An 8,580-nucleotide genomic window follows, 5' to 3' on the forward strand; every position below is an offset into this window, starting at 1 on the left:
GTCATACGCACTTTTCATAAAATAGATCAAATAACGAGAATACGAAGAATACGATACCACTACTCGCTGAGAATCTGTCAGTCTGAAAAGCAGTCATAATTATTGTCAAAGCATGTTGTGAGCTACCTGTTTGAAGGCCGTTTGAAAGACATCTCTTTGCACTAAGTAGATATCTCCTACGTTTGAAAGCAAGCACTGACAGATAACTTAAAGAGAATAATACACAATAACCAGCTGCTTCAGTAAATAATCTGTTTTGTCCATATTTTGATAAAAGAGTTTTGGGATCATTGATTTCCACTCATTTAGATTTGAAGATTGAATACTGCTTAAGCCGGTGCTAGGGGGCGTGGGCAGTGTTGCTTTTTCCATTACTGCCCATGAACAGACTCAATCAAACCGAGTCTGCAATTTTCACTATTTGCCTTGTTCTCGGTTCTTCCGAGGGATCTACTTTCCAGATTTTATTTACTTCTCAACAGCGAGTGTTAAGTGCGGCCGTAAAAAGTCGCCCCGACTTCATCTCAGTGTTGTTATATTTTCTGGTCCTTCGGGATCATTGATTTCAACTCATTTAGATTTGAAGATTGAATACTGCTTAAGCCGGTGCTAGGGGGCTTGGGCAGTGTTGCTTTTTCCATAACTGCCCATGAACAGACTCAATCAAACCGAGTCTGCAATTTTCACTATTTGCCTTGTTCTCGGTGCTTCCGAGGGATCTACTTTCCAGATTTTATTTATAAGCGTAAAAAACAGTGTAAGATCAAAATATCTTTCACCGAGCGACAGAATCTTTTCCTTGCATACCGGTATCAAGAAAAAATAATAAAAATAAAATCAATCGAACGGCTTTCTTTTTAGAACTATTTCTTATAGCAGCGTATTTAAACAAAGCGCGGGAAACCAACGTCTGTAAACAGGAAACACGTCATGACGTTTCAAAGACAAATAACAATGTTTAGTTCAGGTTTTGTTTTAACAGCGTAACGTTATGAATTTTTGATAAAATAATGTGTTTTGAATCGAGAAGTATACTATCAGGAACAAAGAGGAACTGTCAAGGTATTGGACCTTTATTCCGTTTCTTTTAAATAAAATATAAATTTTCTACATAAATCTTCTACATATATGCAGTTCGTAATACGTCATTTAAAGCACGAGAGTCATCTTACACCCCGGGGTGTAACCAGTGTGAACACCAGATGCGAAATAATAATAATTTGCCAAGCCGAGACTTTATACGTCAAAAAAACAAAGACAAATATCAAACAGGGAATGCCACGTACCAAAATCGCAGCCTACCCGAAACGAAACCTACAGCATGCAGAGGTGCACACCACAAATACACACACATACACATACACGCGCGCACACACAAAGCCAACACACGAGGACAAAACGAACAAACAAAGGAACACACACACATACACGCACACACACACAAAGCCTACACAAGAGGGCAAAACGAACAAACAAAGGAACATAGTGGGGCACTGCCTTGGAACGGTCAGTGGCAAAAACACCACTGGGGAGCTTAAACCGGTTTTTGGTGCGCACCCAACCTCACTCTTACCCCCACCATGTTCCAAAGACACGGAACAGTGTAAATAAAAGAAATCCCCTCCAGGTGAATCTCTAACACACGTAATGGAAACAAAAAGATATGGCATGTAAAACACAAAAATGCTCGTGTATAAAAATATAAAAAGCAAACCTTTAGAACCAAAAACGTATGTACTCAATGCCTTTTCAGAAGATAGAGCAACAAGAGAAACACCCTTAAGGGCCCGACGAAACAGGCCAGAAGACAGATATCAAAACAGTTCAGTCCCGGTAGGATTTAAAAACTGCTTATCATAAGAATAATAAGAATGATAATAATAACGATAACGATAATGATAACGATACCGATACCGATACCGATAACGATAATGATAACAAAATTAATAATAAAACTATACTACAAAAATACAAATGAAAAGTAGAAGTAACATATATAATGATTCTCGTGTAGAGTATGCTAAAGACGCAAATGGCGGTATATTTTCATACAATAAAAAGGGTTACTTATTGCTAGTTTAAATATTCAACATGTTCTTCCTAAACTTGATGAAATTAAGTATCTTTTAAGTTTACCAAATTCAAGTGATATTCTTGGACTGTGTGAAACGTTTCTCACAGAAAACGTCGAAAACCAATTTTTAAGTATCAATAATTTCTCGTTTGAGAGAAAAGACAGACTGAATAAAAAAGGTGGTGGAATTTTATACCTGGCAAAAAAAGTTCCGTACACACGGCGATATGACCTAGAACATGATGATATTGAGTCAATCTGCATTCAAGTAAATTATACCAAATCTAAACCATTTCTAGTGAAATTCGTATACAGACCACCAGATATAAATCAGGCGTGGATAGATTTATTTGAAGCTCAACTTGAAAAACTCGACCTGCTAAACTTAGAAGCGCATATTCTTGGAGATTTCAACATTAATTACTTGCCGGAAAATAAGTATGAAAATTTCACAAATAAAAAATGGCAGGATGTAATAATAAAATTCGGTCTTAATCAATTTATTAAAATCTCAACACGAGTAACAAAACTAAGTTCTACTATTATTGATCATATATATACTACACAGTGTGAATATGTAAGTGAAATATCGGTGCCAAACTACAATATCAGTGATCATTACCCAAAATGTTTCACGAGATCAATGAAGCACACTAATGAAAATCAAGATAGACATCTAAACAATAACGTACAGGTCTTTCAAAAAGTTTGATGAAGCCAGTTTTCGGGACGACTTATCAACTGCACCATTTCACTTGTTAGAAACATTCTCTGACCCAAATAAATCACTACATTTTCTTTATTCTATTTTAAACAACATCCTGATAAAACATGCACCTATGAAAACGAAATGGGTAAAACGCGTCATACAACCTTTGTGGTTTACAGAAGATATTAAAGATGCAATTATTCAACGGGATAAGCTACATAAGGATAAAAAATTGAATGAATACAAGATTTTGCGAAACAAAATTTCATCCATGATAAAGAAAAGTAAAAAGAATATATATTACATTGCGGTAAAAGATAATAAAATCCGAGCTATTTGTGGAAAAATATAAGAAATATATCAAATAACAATACAGAAGAAAATGGCATATCATTGCCATCAAAACTGGTTATCAATGAAGAAATAATCGATGAGCCTTCAAATATATTGAATGCACTGGCCAATCATTTCATTAATATATCAAGACAGAATTTGTAACAAATAATTTTTCAATTTTGGAAAAGTAGCTAGACAACAAATTGAAAATTAACATATTTAATATTGAACCAATATCGGCATTTGAAGTAAAAAAAATTATAGACAAATTAGATACAAATAAATAAACAGGATTAGACGGCATTGGTCCTAATATACTTAAATATTGTGCTGACTATATCACGTCTGCAATTGCAGTTTTGATAAACAAAAGTATCGACACATGTACGTTTCCAGATTCTTTAAAAGAAGCATTTGTTGTTCCAGTATCTAAACAAGGAAACAAAGAAGATCCAAACAACTATCCCTATCTCAATTTTACCGACAATATCTAAAATACTTGAAAGACATATAGCGATTCAAATACAATCTTTTTTCAAAAAAATTAACATTATCCACGAAACTCAGTCAGGATTTAGACCCAGTCATTCATGCCATACAGCTCTTACGCGATTAATACATGCCTGGTTAAAAGACGTAGATTCTGGTAAATATGTAGGTGCTGTATTTCTTGACTTAAGGAAAGCATTTGATCTTGTTGATCACTCTATTTTACTAGTTAAACTAAGATTGTATAAATTTACAGATAGTACAATTAAATTATTCCAGTCGTATTTATCTAATAGGAAACAGTTGATCAAAGTTGGTAACTTCAGATCCGAACAAATGACCGTTAGTTCCGGCGTTCCACAAGGGTCAATTCTCGGTCCCCTGCTATTTTTACTTTATATCAATAACATAGTATAATCAACAAACGAAGGTAATATTGATCTATACGCTGATGACTCGACAATATATGAATCTGATTATGATATGAAATTTGTTGAAATTAAACTCCAAGAAAATTTAGATAAAATCGAAAAATGGTGTATTTCAAACAACATGCTGTTACACCCATCAAAAACAAAATGTATGCTAATATGTACAAAACACAAGAAACGCAATTGCAGAAATTTGAACTTAACTATTGGTGGATCTATCATTGAAAATGTAACAGTTCAAAAAGTTTTAGGAATTTATATCGACAATACACTTTCGTGGAATATACAAGTAGATAAAATATGTTTAAAAGTTAACTCAAAAATTGCACTATTGAAGAGGATTGTTTATTTTTTAACAGAGGATATGAAAACATTATTCTACAATGCATATATTTTGTCTGTTTTAGATTAATGGTATACATGCAGTAAATGCTCATTAAATAAGATTTTTGCACTTCAAAGAAGAGTTGCTAGAATTGTTTTGAATAAAGAATTGCAGACAAATAAATCTGAAATGTTAAAAGAACTCGGATGGATGAAATTTTCTGAACGATGCAAATACCATACTGGGGTAATGATATATAAAACTACAAAAAAATCTTGTACCATCTTACATATCTGATATTTTAACATTTTCCAGCAAAGAAAATTATGGCCTTAGATCAGTTGTACATAATGATATTTTAATTCCCTAAATGTCGCACAAATTATATGAAAAGATCATTTGGCTATAATAGTGCTAAAGTATGGAATATCATTCCACAGAATATTCGTTGTGTGGATTCACTTACTGCTTTCAAAAGCAAATACAAAAAATACTTATTAGGATCTGAATAACCTACAACTTTTTTTTCTGCAATAGCTATTTATTTATTTTCTTTTAACGGTTGAATGAATATCTGAGTGATTTTACTTTTTTATGATTGTATACATATTTTTTTTCTAATTAAATGGAGTGTTTGTCAAGAGTGAATGTTGTATTTAGATGTTTATCGTTCAAATTCTGTTTTGTATTATAATTATATAATCAGTTTTTATCTATTTTTGTGTGTTGAACTGTTTTATTAATACTATAGAAGGCCATATTGAAATTCAAGATGTTTAATATGTTCTAATACTGTTATATATCTTTATGTGTTACCTTCTTTAAATAAAGTTATTATCATTATTATTATTAATTATAGAGTCCTCCCCCTCTTCCGTCAGACACAATCAAAGAGGGAAGCGTAGTGTCCAACTGTCAAGTCTGGTTTATGCTGAAAAAAATCACCTGATATGTATGATTCGTAAGCAACCATATATTCTTTTTATTTCATGGATTTTAAACGAAATTTTGTCAATTTTCAAGCATGACGTCTCAACATGAATGTCGGAAACACTTATACTGATAAATTTTCTTCATATTTTAAAATGTTTAAGTCTTTATTATTCCCCTACAAACGAAGTTTGGGATGGATGGAGGTGGGGGGTCTATAAGAATGAGCTTGTCAGTCGGTCTGTTCGTTGGTTTTCATGGCTTCCGGACAATAACTCAGGAAAGTCTTGACAGATTTAAATAATATTTGGGTATGCAGGTGTAGCATCATAAAATACAGGTCAAGTTCGACTTTGGGGTCAGTAGGTCAAAGGTCAAGGCCGGAACAGTTAAACGGTTTTCGGATGATAAAACTTGAGAACATCTGGGCCTGGGATCATGAAAGTTGACAGAGAGGTTGATCATGACCAGCAAATGACCTCAATTGATTTTGAGGTTAGCAGGTCAAAAATCAAGTTCACGGTGATCCGGAACATTTAAACCACTTCTGGACGATATCTTGAGAACGTCCAGGCCTAGGATCATGAAAGTTGATAGGTAGTTTGGTCATGACCAGCAGACTACCTGTATTGATGTTGAAGTAAGTAGATCAAAGGTCAAGGTCACAGTGACATGCTGTTTCCGGGCGAAAACTTTAGAACACTTATGCCTATGATCGCTAAACTTAATTTGGAGGTTGATCAGCAGATGATCCCTATTGATTTTGAGGTCAGTAAATGAAGGTCAAGTTCACATTGACCTAGAACATTAGAACATTTTGGAAGGGTTAAAAGATTTACATCATTTTTGATACACAGGTGTAACATCATTAAATACTGGACTTTGACATTGGCTTTCTTCTGTTACAAGGCCGTATTGTGTCACTCATCTGACAGCATACTCTAGTTGGAGTTAATACATAATCTATATTCATTCGCACTCAAATATACGACCGCATCAGTATACTATTATCATGATAATCAGTAATATTATTAACTATTTATCCACTGAAATATTTTAAACAGTTATTGAAAAAAGCTGTCGAATTTTCAAAAGCTGTATCACTATTAAAATGTTAAAATAATTACAACATAGACAAAAACAAGTACTAAAGGGGTAAAAATGTTAGCTACAAAACTTTCCCTTTACATCAAAAAATTGCTAAGATGAAAATAAGGGAATAAGTGTGTGAAAAAGAGAAACAGAGTTAGGGGACTTAGTGTGTTGCAAGTCATTGTGCAAATGTGTATGAAGTTTTAATGCATTCCCAATTCAGTGGATATGAAAGGATCCTTTAGAATCATAGAACAGAAATTATCAACATAATAGCAGACTCGATTTGTCTATTCATGAGAGGTAATGTGAGGTTTTTTGCCGTAACCAGCCCTGAAAAAGCACCGAGGCAGAATTCTATCAGGAAAGAGTTGTAACATAGTAACATATTTGTATTATCATGTGGTTGTGAATTATTGTTTCGTTATTGATTTTATTTACTTTTCATGTCCATTAAAATCGCATACATGTATTACATATATGTATTATATTTTAATTTTGTCTTAAAGTTATACATGTAACCAATTTGCCGGATCACGAATTCTATTTGCAATATTGTGAACAACAGATTTTATATCAGTGCTACATTCAAAGTAGATAGAAATCATAACTTAAATGCCAATAAAAGGTGTACTTCTGCAAGTCCCTTGGACGAGATCTAATTGTGAGGCCCCAAGATATAAGTGCTAAAAAAAATTGTGTTCTAAGATTCGTAATATTTTTTATCTGAGTAAACACGAAGTAAGAATAAAAGTTGTAGTAAACCTTGTACTTTACTTGGTGTTAGTAACTATACGATTACGGGTGTGACTACGCTATAGGATGTTGCATATATGGCGCAAACAACGATTTTACAAGTCAACAATTAATTTCAATATTTTTTTCTTCAGCTATACAGCCATAATATTGAGCCATATGTTAAGGTAGGGTACAGGGGCCTATTTTGAGATTACGTGTTCAAATTCTGCAAGATAAAAAATGGTGTATTTTAAGTTATTTCAGATAAAAAAATCTGAACAAAACAGTTTTGAAATGTACACACAACTTATCTGCAATATAGGAGCCAAGTTCGGGGCGGTCCTTCTTGAAAAGTTTTGACACTGTTAGTTTCAAGCGATTTCAGACAAAACACTGCGCACATCAGAGTAAAATGTACACACTATTCGCCTGCATTATTGGAGTACACATAGAGGGTTGGGTTCGGGGTGCTCCTCAAGAATTTTTGAAATTATACAAGACAAAGCTATGCCTTTAAACAACCTTCGAAAAGATATCTGAGCAAATAAGGTTAAAAAGTATACACTAGTTGCTGCATAACTGGGATATAGGTAAAGATGGGATTTCAAGGGTCCTCCCCAAGAAAGTTTGAATTTATAAAATACAAAATTGTGCATTTAAGACATCTCTGATAAAGAATTTGAGAGAATCAGGTTGAAATGTACACATTACCCGCCTGTATACAGATGAAGGTCCAGGGTCCTCCCAGGGAAATTTTGAATTGAAAAAAGATAAAATGGGACATTTACGTCATCTCTGACAAAACATCTTAGCAAATCAGGTTAAAGTGTATCATACGCACTATTCGTCTGTGTACTTTGAGTAAAAGTAGAGATGGGGTCCGGGACCCTCTTAGAGAAATGTGGAAAATTCAATAAGGCAAAACTATACATTTAAAAGTCATTTCAGACAAATGAATCTGAGAAACTCAGCTTGACAGGTTTTAAGTTACCATACCAGACTGGCACATCGGAGAACAGGAGCCAGTTGTTCGAAACTTTAACAGTTGATTAAGCTAACAGTCGATTTACTTTTGGAGTAATATTTCGACACTTTAGAAAACTTAGAAAAACAAATGTATGGCTTAAGAATTATGAACATTAAAACGTCTTTACAGTACAATTAAAACATCATATTAGTGTTTCCATCCAAGACTGTTTTTGAGTCAAAATTTAACAGGCGGTTAGTTTAACGGTCTGTTAAAGATTCGAACAACTGGGCCCAGGTAGTGAGCTCAGAAGGTTTTAAGTTTCACAAGAAAATGGTACGTTTTTAAAGCCAGTTTAGGCAAAACATTATGTGATTTACAAGCAAAAGGACAAAATTAAATGCTCATATGAGAAATGCTTCGAGAATAATGTGTGATTATAATTAGGAGTTATTATTATTATTATTATTATTATTCCAGATTTGTATA

This window comes from Mercenaria mercenaria, chromosome 7 (assembly GCF_021730395.1).
Source record: "Mercenaria mercenaria strain notata chromosome 7, MADL_Memer_1, whole genome shotgun sequence".
In the NCBI taxonomy this organism is placed as follows: domain Eukaryota; kingdom Metazoa; phylum Mollusca; class Bivalvia; order Venerida; family Veneridae; genus Mercenaria; species Mercenaria mercenaria.